The sequence below is a fragment of the Bactrocera tryoni genome, chromosome 2 (assembly GCF_016617805.1).
Source record: "Bactrocera tryoni isolate S06 chromosome 2, CSIRO_BtryS06_freeze2, whole genome shotgun sequence".
Taxonomy (NCBI): Eukaryota; Metazoa; Arthropoda; class Insecta; order Diptera; family Tephritidae; genus Bactrocera; species Bactrocera tryoni.
The window spans coordinates 73,379,097-73,393,701 of record NC_052500.1 but is presented as its reverse complement, the minus strand read 5'-3'; the positions used below and the strand labels follow the sequence as shown (position 1 = coordinate 73,393,701).

General features: G+C 36.0%; 1 protein-coding gene across 6 annotated transcripts in view; it reads right to left on the bottom strand.

The window, feature by feature from the left end:
- LOC120767787 (E3 ubiquitin-protein ligase lubel) overlaps positions 1-6,548 on the bottom strand; it is a 28,834-nt gene extending 22,286 nt beyond the window's left edge. For 5 of the 6 annotated variants that reach the window (XM_040094043.1, XM_040094044.1, XM_040094042.1 and 2 more), the window contains exon 1: positions 5,429-6,076. The gene's annotated coding sequence lies outside the window, so the exon portion shown is untranslated. Of the gene's footprint in view, positions 1-5,428; positions 6,077-6,280 lie in introns of those variants that run through there. The other variant, XM_040094040.1, reaches the window with a different exon arrangement.
- Between the last annotated feature and the right edge of the window lie 8,057 nt (positions 6,549-14,605).

The following is a 14,605-nucleotide window of genomic DNA, read 5'->3' as shown; positions in this document are numbered from 1 at the left end:
ATGATCAGTTGATGTTGATGGCCATGCTGGACGTGGTTTGTCGTCAGCATGTTCTCGACCTTCTTTGAATGATTTGTGCCAATCAAAAACTCTACGAGGAACCCTCGCGACAAAAAAATTACCATCGCCGGTTTTTTCCAACACAATCTGAAAGTTTCGAAAATTTGATTCCAAGTACAAAATTTAATGGAACTTCTTTGTTGAATAATTTCACTCATCGTAAAAATCGCCGAATGCACTTCACGAACTTCAGCAACAGAAGCGTATACTAACACTAATGATTATTTTGATGTGGCATTTTGCACATATTTTACTGAAAGTCACGTCAACTTAGAAAAAGAATATTTCAACTAATGAAGTTTTGCGCAAAATTTTAATTTAAAAAATCTTACTATTTTTTGGCCACAGTAGTAGTTTTTCGAATCATTTTTACTCTATTTGACTTCAAATCCTTATCGATGAAATATTTGCCAACACATTTCATTATGAATTACTTGCGAAACAATTATACAAATGACTGAATTCGATTTTTATTTTGTTTGTTATTTCATGTTTTAGAAAGTGGTCATTGCTCTTGCGATTATGTGTACATCTCTCAACATATGCATTGAAAGGAATTTAATGTGTGGACCAAAAACATAACTTCACTACCACAACACTATAAACAAAAGTGGCAGAGACAATAGAGAACGTCTATAAATACATGGTATGAAAGCATATAAACATACATACATACATACACACACAAATATTTGTGGCACGCTACTATTTCGAAACGTTTGTGACGCAAATTAACAAATGCGATCAATCGTCTGATCTCTCAAAATATAATTTGCAAGAAATATTCGAAGGTGTTCATATTTATTTTTATATGACTTTTATTGCGGTTTGTATAAATACGTGAATGTGAGTGTAAATTTTGATGACGTTAAATATATATTATATAAATACACAGCTAGAAACAGGTTCCACGGAGGGGCAATCTCAGTTTGGGGAACAAGAACAAATCACACGGTGATAAATCTGATGAATACGGTGGTTGATCGGTGGTATTCATGGCGTTTTTGGTTTTAAATTCGGTCAAAATCGTGGTTCGATGCGATGATGCATTATCATAGTCTAAAATCCATGAACTGCTATTTCACAATTCCGGCCTTTTTCGAAGGATGTTCTCTCGCAAACACCTCTATACGTCCAAATAGAACTACTTATTGACCGCATGTCTCTCCGAAACAAATTTATGATGCACAAAACCACGAATATCAAAAAAAAAACAATGAGCACCACCTTGATTTTTTTTTTGGTTTCGACTCCGGCTCGTTTTTTCCCTCCATTCCGATGATTGTTGACTTATTTGCATTTCAGTCTCATAAACCCATGCCTCATTGGCAGTTACAATGCAAAATATCCAGCAAAATCATTCGAACGGAGTCGATACAGATTTCGAGCTCTTTTGCCATCTCTCTAATAGTTGCCTGAAGATTTTCAAGCATCACATACTTCACTTATAAATATTTTCATCAGTTGAAGAGGTCGAAGGTCGTCCATAACAAGGCATCTTTTCAACGATCTCTCGACTGTCTGTGAAGGCTTTGTACCACTCGTAGGCTTGTGTTTTTGATAAAACTAAATCACCGTAAGCCTTACCTAACGTTCCGCACATTTGGTTAGAAATGCAAAATTTGAGACAAACTCCTTTTTCGGTATTTTTATCCATTTTAAAAATCGCAACGCAATACTGAGGTGTACCGATTTAAGCAGCTGCTGTTCACAAACTGGTGGACAGATCGCGTTCAAAATTGATATAGTAATTAGGGATAGTCCTACTAATTGCTGACTTTAATGGTTATATGTCAAGAAAATGGTAAATTAAGAAAAGAGCTGTGTTACAAAGCCAAAGTCGAACAACATCCACGTTTATGTCATTAATAACAAAAAATCGAGAGTCGAGAACACGTTGACAGCGAACCACGTGGTAAGACAAAGGAATTAGTGTTTCAGAATCGAACATATTCAGTGGGAGATCTTACTGGCATCATTGGAATATCGGAAGGACCAGTGAAAACAATTTTGAAAGATAATTTAGGCCTAAAAAAGTGAATGCACGATTGATACCAAATTAACTAAATTTTTTCAAAAAACAGTGTCGCTTTAATGTCAGTGAAGTAATGCTTTCCGACTACCAAAATGTCATGAAAGGTAATATTACTGGGGATAAGTCTTGGATCTATGTTTATACCCGGAAACAGATGATCAATCGGCCGAATATCGAGGCAAAAGTGAGCCGAAGCCGAGTAAACCACATCAAAGCAGGTCAAAAATCAAGATTATGTTGACAGTTTTCTTGGATTATCTAGGTAGGGTGCACTCCGAATTCCTTCCGACCGGCCAAACAGACAACAAGGAATAGTATTCAGTGTTATAAGTCTTTGTTCGAAGCTATTCGTAAAAAGAGGCCAGAATTATGGCCCGACCACTCTTGGGTTTTGCACTACGATAATGCCACTTCGCATACTGCATTGATTCTTCGTGAGTTTTTCGTCAAATTTTCAACCAATGTCGAGCTGCAACTACCATATTGGCTTGATTTAGCTCCATGTGACTTCTGACTATACAGCAGGGAAACCGTTTTGAGTCAACTGAAGACCTTAAACGTGAATCGCTACGCGCATTATAGTTTATTTTGGTAAGCGAATTTAATAACTGTTTCGAGAATTGGAAAAAACGTTGGCACAAGAGTAGTGGGGCATTGGGAATTACTTGAAGTGGACGGCATAGAGTTTGCAGAATAAATTAAGAATTTTAAAATTAAGAACAAAATCTTATTATTTTTTGCTCACAGTAGAAAATTAATTTTTAGCATAACAAGCTGAGTTGATTTAGCAATATCCGTTTTAGAGATATCACTTTGAAAATTTGCGAACGTCACATCATCATTTCTTGCCCAAATCATTACTATAATATCTGAAAAAATTTTCTAGATCGAAGGACTATAGCACATACATAGCTGCCATACAAACTGTACTATGAGAATCCAGTTTTTAAGAGAAACATTTTTTTATTTGACAAGATACCTACCCAAAATTTAGCATGGATTTTTATCTAAAGCATTACTTTAATATTTGAAGCTGTCGTAAAGGTATGTTAGCTACGCGCAAGCCGCGAAGCTGGCCTCAAATACACCTGCAGCATTTCCAGAGTCAACATCTACGTAGCCAGTCAAGCAGTAATCAAGACAGTAACCTCGTACCGCATATCGGCCAGAAGTGTCATGGGAAGCAGGGTAGCAGTGAAAAGTGTTGGCAGAAGAAAGCAAACTTACTTCTACTGGGTGCTAGGCTACAAAGCCATCGAGGCCATTGAAATACTGGATGAGATTGCCATGATTCTACGGTTAACATCCGAAAACGTGATCAATATTGGGAAATCCATGCATTGTCCGTACGACGATATCGACAGAAGCATGGTGAAAAAAATCAAACTAAAACTGCAGAAGAAATGTGCAAAAACGGTATATCGGAAGTACACAAAATTCTTATTGGTACTCGATAGAAGAGACTGTAGGTACATGATGGGAATACTAATTAGTCACTAGTGGGGACAGACGCCCGCAAGATGTATCTGACAGAAGGAGATGACTGCAGGAAATGTCTAGAGCAAGGCATGATACATTGGAAAAGGCATAATATACCCTGAACAGAGTATTTTAACTTTGTCACGAAGTTTGTAACACCATGAAGGAAGCTTCGGAAACCCTATAATGTATATATATAAATGATCAAAATGTTGAGCTGAGTCGATTTAGCCATGTCCGTCTGTCCGTCCGTCTATCCGTCTGTCTGTATCTATACGAACTAGTCCCTCAGTTTTTAAGATATCGTTTTGAAATTTTGCAAACGTCATTTTCTCTTCAAGAAGCTGGTCATCTGTCGGGACTGCCGATAGCGGACCACTATAACATATAGCTGCCATACAAACTGAACGGAATCAAGTTCTTGTATGGAAAACTTTCACATTTGACAATGTATCTTCACGAAATTTGGCATGGATTATTTTTTAAGGCAACAAAGTAATCTCCAAAGAAATTGTTCAGATCGGTTAAGTATAGCATATAGCTGCCATACAAATTGAATGTTCGGAATCAAATACTTGCATGGGAAACTTTCTCAGTTGACGATATATCTTCAGAAAATTTAGTATGAGTTATTGTTTATTATTTATAGAAATAATGTTATATCGGGAGAAATTGTTCAGATCGGCAGACTATAGCATATAGCTGCCATAAAAACTGAACGATCGGAAGCAAGGGCTTATATGGAAAACTTTCGAATTTGACGTGGTATCTTCACAAACTTTGACATGGATTACTGCTTAAGGTAATAATATAATCTCCGAAAAAAATTGTTCAAATCAATCAAAATCATTCAAAATCGGATTATTATAGCATATAGCTTCCGTATAAACTGAACACATAGGTACTAAAAGAAATGCACCTGTGAAAGGTGTATTAGCTTCGGTGCAGCCAAAGTTAAATTTTTCTTGTTTTTCTTGAATTTTACAAAATATTTTTCTGTATGAAAAAGTTAGCAACTTTAAAATAACCTAAAATAAAAGCAAAATATTAACGCTAAAAATCAGTCTGGAGATGAAAATATTTTCTATTTATTTTTAGCTATTTATCACATTTTCTAACGAAAAAAATTCTAATGTAAGAAAGACAAGAAATTCTTTACCAAATTTCATATATACAGACATATGTATGAACAGTGTATATAGGCAATATAACTCAATTAAATGTGAGCGCCATATAGCGGCGTATTGGCCATCAATGACAAAATCTTAATTTTGTGCTGAGGAAGTGAATTAACAGCTGCTGACAACGTTAAGAAGGTGGCCAAATATAATTTAATTTAGCGCACTAATAACAATAATGTGCATATTTAGCACTATATACGGCAATATATGCATATGTATTTTGTATAATACATATCGTCACTTAAAACGTAAAATAACGTATCATAAAAAAATCGAAATTGAGTTTTTTATTGCTTATGATTCACTACGTCATACCTATGTACATGTACATATACATATGTAGGTAGCATAAAATTTTCAGTTTCCGTTTTTAGATATAACCGATACATAACCATTTTATAACCAATATGTAACTAATATATAACCATTTTATAACCAATATGTAACTAATATATAACCAATATGTAACTAGTATGTAACCATTTTATAACCAAAACTCAAGTTTTGTTTCAATATGAGTGTTTTCTAATATATCGTTTCTTCTTCGCCTGTAAACTTATGAAAAGGGATTTTAAGTTATTTTGAATTTTAGGTGACGATATAAATATGTATAGTATATTAGACGCCTAGCTAAATCAGGTAGTGTAAAGCTTTACACCCGGCAACCACTTACCCGCTATTTGTGCCGCTACTTCCTTAGTTGTCTTAACAAATTTTTGTTTGCTTCCTCGCCAAAATGCAATTTATGCTTGTTGTTGTTGTGTTTTAATCAAGCAGCGCGCACCAATACACACACATACACTAATTAATCAAAATACACACAAATTCGTTGACAGGCAATATTGAGTTGCCAGTATCTCTTTGCCTGTATGTATTTGTGTAGTTTAGCTTTGCTTATATGCGTGTGTGTGTGTGTTTATTTGCCACACTAATTCCCAAAATATGAACAAGATGTGCAAGTTAAGTTAGTCAGCCAGCGAGCCAGCCAGATAGCCAAGCAGCCAAACAGCCAGCCCAGGGAGGTGCTGCTCTGTGTTATTTTTGAAAATTTTCTGTGCTATTTTTAAAAAAAAATTTCACGATTTCAAATGCGTTGCATGAAGTTTTCGCTTTTCCAACACCAACAATTGCACACAAAATGCAGAATTTATTAAGTTCACTTGCAAGTCTTGCACTACACTGCACTTACATACACACACATATGTATGCGTGTGTGATTGACTATATACGCCTCGTGTGTGTGTATGTGTGTATGGAGTGTTCCAAAACGTGCTGCAATGCTGATTGACAAGCGAATGCACATACACAACACTTCATATAAGTTGCTACAGTTGAGTTGAGTACATATGTATATATATTTAATATATGCATATACGGATATTCCGTAGCTATTTATATATATGTATATACTTATATGCGTATGTAAGACGGCGCTGTGGTGCGTGTGTCAACACTTTCCAAAAATAAATTTTTCCACCAACTTTTTTCCGTTAGTTTTGTCACAATTTTCCACAACTTTTATTACCGTTACACGCACGCGTTTCGTTAACTTTTAATTACAGCACTTTTTCACTGGCGAAAATTTTTATTAAACTAAAGATATTTTAGTCGATCTTAATCGGCACAACTGCAATTATTTGGCAGCCAAAGTGGCGAAACAATGTCAAACGCTTACATAACGCGCGTTTCTAGCAAGCAAGCAAGGCACTGCGGCGCGTTTGTCGTCTGCTTCCGTTTGCTCGGCGGCTGGTCGATTTCTGGTTTTTCACTTGATCTCGTTGATCGTCGTCTCGATCGTCGTTCTTCCACTCACAAACTGAATGTATTGTCGGTTTTCGCATGCGATGTTTCCCCCAAAAATTTTAATGCTCACAATTTCTTTATATTCTTTTTATTGTATTTCAAATGGTTGTCGTTTGGGTGTCGGTGAGGATGAGCAATACCGCAGCGTAGCCGGAAAATTGAAAATTCGCTCACGTTGTGTTTGTCAACTGAACGACCATGGCTGGTCCATTGGCCAACAGCCATAGCAGCCGGTCTGTATGTTATATCCGTTCTAGTTGGCGTTGTCGGCGGTTTTGTATTTGTTGTTACAATTGCTTGATGCGAGCGGAATTTGGACTCTGTCGTGGTTCGGCTGCTCTTTCAGTCAAGATTTGTGTAGTTGTTGTAAGAGAACTAATATGATATTACCAAATACTCATTTAGGTTCATGAAACTAGTGCTCTGCTCTATTTTGGATCATGAAACTGGTCTTCTGCTCATAGAACAAGTCAATTCTTATTGATAGTATTAATATAGTTTCGTTGAGGAGCACCTCAACTACCTTGGATCTCATCGGAAAATGTTTGGTGTCTATAATAATCCGTCTGTTGTTAGATCGTTTTCTAAGCTTTCAAGTGCGACCAACTTCTATTATATAGTGACATCTAGCACTTACTAGCTATAACCTCCTAAGCGATGTCTACGCCAATAAAGAAGAAGACTAGCTCATATTTTGTTAATGTTTCGCTATTGTTCCAACTTCTGCAAGCTAGTTTAGACAACTCTTCTTTCACAAGAAACTTATGCAAGTTTTTGAATCTTTAATATTTAAAATTGTTTCAAGAATGTTGGTCAGATAAGGTATGATTAACTGGTCGATCCTAAAAGAGATCTCACAGCTAACAAAGCCGGTCCATTGATTTACCTCAAACTCTTATATAATATCGACAAAAGGTTTTGAGCCAATTTATTAATGGTGTTAATATCAGCACGATGGAGTCATATGTAGTAGTTCACGCAGGTGAGGAAAGTTCTCTGAGCGCCATTCACTTGGGAGAGGTCAGAAACAATTATTTTACATATGGCTCAAGCAGCTCACGACCAAGTCTTAGACCAAGTATCCTCTGGGTAGCTAAAGAACATTCGTTTGAAGGAGAGCTAAATTGAGAAGTCGAACCATCCCTCCCTAACGATGTGCGCTGCGTTTGGGACCCGCCACGTAAAAAAACGCCCCCAATGAAAAGGAAACAATAGCATCCGCTGTTGTAAACTCGGCTATAACCTTGTAAGCGTTGTCTACGCCAATAAAGAAAAATGCCAGTTTCAGCTTCGTTTCTTAGTTCGAAGCCTTCCAAAATGTTTCAATCTCAGGCTTGCAAAGACTGGACAATGGAGGAGAAAGTGACTGTTTGTTTCCAACTTACCTCTTCCATACAACTTTAACATATTGTTAAGGGCAAGTAGTTCAAAAGGTCTCCTGAGTTTTAATCGAGACCAACCGCTTCCGCAGTCACACAGATACTAGTCGTTGACCAAAGCCTGTTAAGCGCATGCGAAGTGCATAGGTCCAGTGCTATAACGAAAGATGATAACGGAGATTCAATTTGGTCCCACTCCGTTGTGAGCAAGGCACGAGTGATCCCTTTTCTTAGGTCATCGGCTTTGCAGTTGCCAGCGATTCTGCACTTAAATGAGGCTGATAATAAAGTAGCTTGATGTTATTTCTAGTGAAGATAGAAGACGTGCTTGAATAACTTTGAATGCATATTGAGCAAGTTTAGCGCTTGCTATGCTGTTGCAAAAACAATTCCGAAAAAAAAACAAAATTTGATGAAGGTACTGAAGCCTTATAACTAAAGGGGTTTTCAATAAAAGCGCTACGAAAGTTTTACATTCGATACCATTATGTATGGAACACGAATTCTTTTGCATGGCTACCACGGGTACGCTTGTAGAAATCCAGACACAGAACCTAATTTTCCACGGGTTTCAAGCATAAATCGGCCGATACTTGAAATTTCATGTTAGATATTCATATGAAGTTCATCAAACGTCGTTGGCTTGTTGGCATAGACCATAGACTTGGCGTAGCTCCACAGAAATAGTCTAACGGCGTCAAATTGCACGACCGAGGCAGCCAATTGACTGACCCAATGACGCCGCCGGCCCATGAATCGCACTAAACTATAATATTTTTGAAATGCAATGCTGCCGGACTCCAATAACGTATGTTTTGCTTATTGACGAAACCATTCAGTGAGAAATGAGCCGCATCGCTGAAGTTGATTTTTCGATGAAAATCCAAATCATTTTCGAGTTGTTGCTCAGCCCAATTCACGAACATACGCCGACTCTGGTGGTCAAGCGGCTTCAGACCTTTTGATCTTGTATGGATGCAGGTCAAGATCTTTTCGCAAAATTCGCCACAACGACGTCACAGAGAGACTGATCTGGGTCTTCCTCAATTGATGCTCTAGCGGCAGCAATATTCTCGACATTACGGGCACTTCTTTGTCTCACAGCCATGGGAACATTTTGGCCTGTGCCTGACTCAAATTTTTCCACTAGACGCTCAATTGTAGATCTGACAGGACGATTATGACGACCATAAATTGGACGTATCGCTCTTAGAGTTGAGGCTACTGACTCGGAGTTTCGGTAGAAAATTTTAATAATTTCGACTCGTTCTTGAATAAAAACTTTTCCATGATGAAATGACAAAACTTACTGAAGAAAAATGGCAAAAGAGCGGAAAAAATATGGCGTTGTTTGCTGTCCATATCGATCTACTTTTGTAGCGACCCTATGAAAATACCCTCTACTTTATCTCTCGGAGAATTATAGTAAGACAAAAATTATATCTCAAAATACTTGTAAGCGCAGAGTTTCCAGTTGACCTAACTACCTCTTCAGTTGTTACTATAAAAATATTTCGTAGATTGAGAGCAAAATACTTGTAATCATCAAACATATGAATTTACGTATATTTGTAAACATTTTTCCTTTAAACTGAACTGCATTTATTTACTTTTATTAGTGATTCTACCTACTTAGATTTGTGCTAGTGAAAAATTTAAGTAGAAATAAAAGCTTAGATGAGATGAATATTTTTTATTGCATTCAATATATTTATTGCATTAGTTTATTGTTTATTTCTCTTCTATCAGCGTTTCCGTTTAAGTTTTTGGATATGAGAACCCTGACACCATTACCTGAAAGCTTGATGAAGTGTTCTATTATCGGTTTGGTTGTTTTGTAATTTTTTATTGTCATTATAGTTTATGTCTATGCGTGAATACGCCTTCTTTTTAATCTATATGCTATTTCCATAAGTTAATTAATCAATGAATGCATTCATGCAGTGTGTTTATTAATTTTGTTGTTTTATTTCTATGAACATTGTATATACTAATGAAAGCTTCGTACATAAACAAAAACAAACAAAAGGCTGGCTGCATTTCACTCAAAAGTTGTTCCATTTGTTTAGATGGTTTGTTATTGTTGACTCTCTTTTAGCCAGAATTTTCGGCGCCTATTATTCAGTATGTGATTTGGCAGCTGTATAAAATGCAGACAAGAATTTGAAACAAGTAATCAATATAATTTCAGGAATTTGAAATGCATAAATATGCGGGGTTGTTTGCTAGCTCCGTAAATGTGGACGTGGTTCCCTCGAAATCAAGATTATTTTTATTGATATGTATATCGTTATGTTTTTTTTGCCAGCCACTTAAAAAAGTTAAAGTTTTTAGGAAAAAACTGAAGTTTGTTTCAAAATGGTAACTTAAAAACATAACTTTTTCCCAACAACTTTTTGTTGTCCAAGGGGATCTGAAAGTGGTTGAGTTGGCTGAAACTGATGTCAACTGGTTACTGAATTTAGACGTGTGAGACTACTAGCTTACGCGTGATCGCTTGTTCTTCAAATGAGATTTCATTAATTTTGCGCCGTTCTCAATGTATTTGAAACTAAATGTGTTAGACTGTGAGCTCTTACTTTTCTGGGGAGTTAAACACCACGTTTATAATTTCCAATAGATAATAATGGATCTATGGTTCTGTGTTTGACCGTTTCGACGGTGAAATTTATGTATTCACTGAGATTTCAAAGCTGGAATCCTGGAATCCATTACTGAGACTGGCTTTAAACTATATGAGTAAAAGTCGTACAACAGTATTTCCGGACGTTGTCTAACTGAAGGCCCACGTGGGGTTATGCTTTAGCTAGCGAGCGCATTAACCGTCTGGTGTATAGCCAAGCGGCAATTAAAGATTTTACTAAGTCTTTCTGCTAAATGTTATGACAGAAGTTAATAACTATACTATTATTAGTGGGTAAATCGCTAAATATCACCTCGGTCATATAGAAATGTTGCAGTCAGGAATGCTTTAAAAGTTGCTTGAAGTAGTGGACTCTAGAGGAACACTTTAGAACGCTAGTAACACAGAGCATACGAGAAAACTACTTTGGTGTTATGTTGATGATGGACAGGGTATAAGTAAAGTTTCTACTTTTAGGCAAGAGGACATTAATTAACATTGTAGCGGTACATCAGGGCATCTACCTCTGAGATCACAACATCAGAAACTTGGTAAAGTGGCGTCGACAGAATACAAAGTATGTGCAGAGGATGATGACATTACAGGACATTACCTTTGCGAATTATCAACCTTCAGCCGGTTTGAAGTGAGGTATCTTCGAACACAGCCAATGTTTTAACTTTACAGTTTCAGCAGAACGTTATTAAAAAATGAATTTAATCGAAGGACATATGCCTTTACGTTGTGGTGCCGTTTTTTGTTTTGCTTCAGAAACCACGAATTCCTAGAATTACGGTAACTTGTAAAGACCCTCTTGAAAAATATTATTCCGAAGATTTGTTCAGTAATTGTCATATGGATTTGACATCTTTATCTTCTTTTATTGAAGACCCAAAGAAAGATAACACTGGTCTTTTAGATCTCCCTGTTTCTCGCCATAATTATCGAAAGGAGCAAATAATTGTGAATAAACTCTAAATTGATACTCATATTTTCTAAGAGCAAATATGAGTATCAATTTTTCTAAGAGCAAATATGAGTACCAATTTAGAGTTTATTTACAATCATATACATATATATAGAGTATATTTCAAGAAAATAATTTTGTTGATTTTTTATTTTTTAAGTAGATGTTTCACTTTCACTGGTTGATTGTACCCAATTCTGGAAATTTTACGACATCATTGTTTCGGAGAGGATGCGAATTATTTTTGAAAGCAAGATTCTCATTAAAAACAGGATATTTTATATTTATATTCTAGTAGTAGTCCAGTGCTAGAACGAAAGTTGAAACCGGAGATTCAACTCGGTCCCACACTGATGTTATCGGAGCACCTCTTCTTAGCTCATCGGCTGTGTAGCTGTCAGCGATTCCGCGATGACCGGCACCCAAATGAGCCTGATAATGAAGTAACTTGATGCTATTTCTGGTGAGGAGAGATACTTCTCGAATAACTTTGAAAGCTGTTGGAGTGAATATACACCTCTCTGAAAGAGGCTGCACTTGGTAGCAGTTAGTCTACTACCATCTTTATATGAGCCAATTTTTCCAGAAAAAAACTACTGCGGATCGGTAGCTTGAAGCAAGATTGACGAGCCGCTCCTTACAGTAAGCTCTCCCTAAAACCAGCCCACCCAGCTTCGACGACAAAGCTGACTACGCTTCTTCTCCCTATCCACATATCTCTCGCCGGTATGTGAACACAGAAAAAGCCACCACGTGTAGCATGATTTGGTCCGATACTATTCCAACCCGTTTCCGTTTTTCTAATAAACCTTATGTTGAATATGTCGGTCAGTGTAGTGCAATTTTATATAAGATATAAAGTACATGTATGTATAAAATTGTTAGATTCCGATCCTCTGGTTGACGTTTTACAATAAGATAAGATGTTTCCCTGACTTTGATTCTTGCTAGTTGCACCCGAGCTTAGCCCTTCCTTAGTTGTTCCTTTAGTGTACATATGTTATTTTATCTTTCATTTCCAATGAGTTTCAACCTACTAAGAATTTCTTGCTCTTTCATCTGTTTTAAAGACTTCTGCATTAGTTTGTGTATTATTAGAGAAAATCAATTTTAGAAAATATAGTAATAATTACAGTTTTCTTGGTTTCATTTAATATTTATATCAACACACACATGCATACATCAACATCAACGCTATACACTCGCTCTTCGATATACTTATATATGCATATGTATGCACGTGTAACGGAAATTTCATATTCATTGCAGCGAATTAAGCCGAATTTGCCGCAATTAACAAAATTAACAGCAACAAACGTACAAAGCTACAAACAAAACACATGCGCATTTGTTGCTTCCGGCTTTCGAAATCGCTAATGTAAACAAAACGAAGAAAATGCTGATGTCAACTAGCGGAACGAAAGACCAGGTAATAAAAAGTTTAGAAAAGAGCGCTAGCACGATGTGAGCATGAAGCTGCGTAAAAGAAAATTGTGGCAAAAAAATGCAGTTTTCGCCTTGAAAACACAGCGAAGCAAGAGCGCTGCCAAAATGAGCGCACGACAAGAGCGCATAAGCACCTAAGTGAGCAGTGTAAATAAAGGAAAGCTGCGAAAAATGCCAGCCGGTGTGAGGCAAAAGCTTCGAAACAGCTGATGGCGCGCTGTAAACAAACAAAATGTTGCACATACGCCGTGTAGACGCGCCTACACGATGACATGCTCGTGCATTTGTGTATGTGTTTTAAGGAAATGTGTGTGGAAATTAAGAAATTATGTTTGCTTAGGAGAGTTTTTGAGTGCTGGTAGGGCGCGCTCTAACTAACTCACGCTGGTACTCTCTAGATTTCTATGCTTTCAAAGCGCTTTCGCTGATGCTCACTCTCGCTTTCTCACTCTCTCTTTTTGGGATACGACGCCCATTCGCTCTCCGGTATTACTTATTTACGCCACTTGCTCGTAACTTCACTCGTTTGTCAGGCTGTCTTCGGCCATTGTGCGGCGAGCGCATTTAACGCGCCTAAAAGTTGGCATTGATTTCACACGCTGCCCACACTCGCTGACCGCATAGTTTTTCGGCAGCAGCGTGAAAGGCGCGACTTTTGTTGCTATACGCTGTGCTGGAGGCGTGTACAGCACCGAAGGACATTGCCGTGAGTACAATTGTAGCGCTGGCAGTCAGCTTAGCCTTGTCGAGCGCGGCGAATGCCAGCCAGTGTTGCTGCAACAGCGAGTTGTGTAAAAGCTGCAGTCAAATTGGAAATCCGCAGTGAAGTGGTGTTAAGTTTGCTGTGGAAATTAATTTAATATTTTTTGGTGAGGGAAAGTAAGAGAAAAATATTTTCCTGCGGTTTATTGATATTTTTTGCTTATTTGATGTAGAAGCGTGCGTCTAAAAAGTGCCTTGGCTATTAGCAATAAAAGTGTGTGAGTGCAGTTAGGCAGCGCAGTGGAAAAAAAAGTATTAAAAATTTTTTAATATTAAAAATATAAATAAAATTAAAAAAATTATGAAAATAAATAATAAAAAATTAACAATAAATAAATTTTAATTAAAGCAAAAAATGATTAAAAAAAATAAACATTAAACATTAAAAAATAAACAAAAATATATAATTAAAACAAACAAAATATTTTAAAATAAAGTTATAGCAAAGTAATTAAACAAAGAAATAATAACAAAAATAGATAAATCAAAAAAATAAAATAATGAAAAAAAATTAAAAATAATAATTAAAAAAATTAATTAAAGCAAAAAAAAAGTTAATACAAAAAAAAAGAAAACTAAATTAATAAAAAAATGAAAATTTTATTATTCAAAAAAATAAAATAATTAAAAAAATAAATAAAATAATTTAAAAAAATGAATGAATGAATGAAAAGCAGAAAAAAATAATAAAAGTAAATATTAAAAAAAAATGGTAAAAATTTATAAACAATTTTTTTAATGAAAAAATAATAAAACTAAGTAAAAAAAATAATAAAAATAAATAACTAAAAAAAATTAAAAAATTAAATATAAAGTAAAAATTTCAATAAAAAAATATATTCAAAAAATTATCAAAAAAAGTATTTTGAA